Genomic DNA, 886 nt, shown 5'->3' with positions numbered 1-886 from the left:
AGTAATAAAGGAAATGGCAGAGGTCCCAAACAACCTGGACTATGCCCTAAATGTAAAAAAGGAAAACATTGGGCAAATGAGTGTAAATCTAAGACAGATATCCAAGGATATTCTTTGCCTCAACACCAGTCGAGAAACTACCAAAAGGGGCCAGCCCAGCCACGGCAAATAACAGGGGCATTGTCTATTTACCCTCCTGTCCCTGTGCTGTCTCAAGGCCAGCAGGCTACACAGCACCCAGCCCGCCCCAGAGAGCAAAATAGATACAAGAGCAACCCCCGGGAGTGCCGGGCTGGACCTTGGATCTATAGGAATAAGACATTCAGTCTGCCCTGGGCGCTGCCCTTGCCTGCTGAAATAAACAAAATATCATTAGATTTAAAATCTCCCACCTAGAGAAGAAATGATGATTTCCTTGCATTTCTGATACAGCTACAGCAAATGCCACCAGATCTGAAATTTGAAAATACGTCTGGGATTTCTGTACACGTGTAAAGAGAAAACTGGCTTGGAACTAAGGCGCGCAACGTCCGATTTTGGACAGTTAGATAGAGTTTCAAGCTGAAATCTCTTTACAAATATACAAAATAAAACCCAAGACTGATTATTTCCTAAGAAAGATGGCAAAATTCAACCCAAAGAAGAAGAAAAAAAAAGATGCTGGCTAGATTCTAGCAGCAGGATTGGCATTTCCATAATAAAGAACAGTTTTTAAATACTAATAAAGAATATTAAAAAGTTAATTTCAAGGCCGAAAAGGAAATTCAGTAAAATTGTCTCTGTTACAAAAATTTGCTAAAGAATATGCCTTAAAATAATAAATTAGATTTAAATCTCAAAAATTATTGAAATATATTAATTATAAAAATCTAAGTAGCCCAGGTAT

This window comes from Myotis davidii, unplaced genomic scaffold (assembly GCF_000327345.1).
Source record: "Myotis davidii unplaced genomic scaffold, ASM32734v1 scaffold144, whole genome shotgun sequence".
Classification (NCBI taxonomy): Eukaryota; Metazoa; Chordata; class Mammalia; order Chiroptera; family Vespertilionidae; genus Myotis; species Myotis davidii.
Note: the sequence above shows the minus strand (reverse complement) of the source record.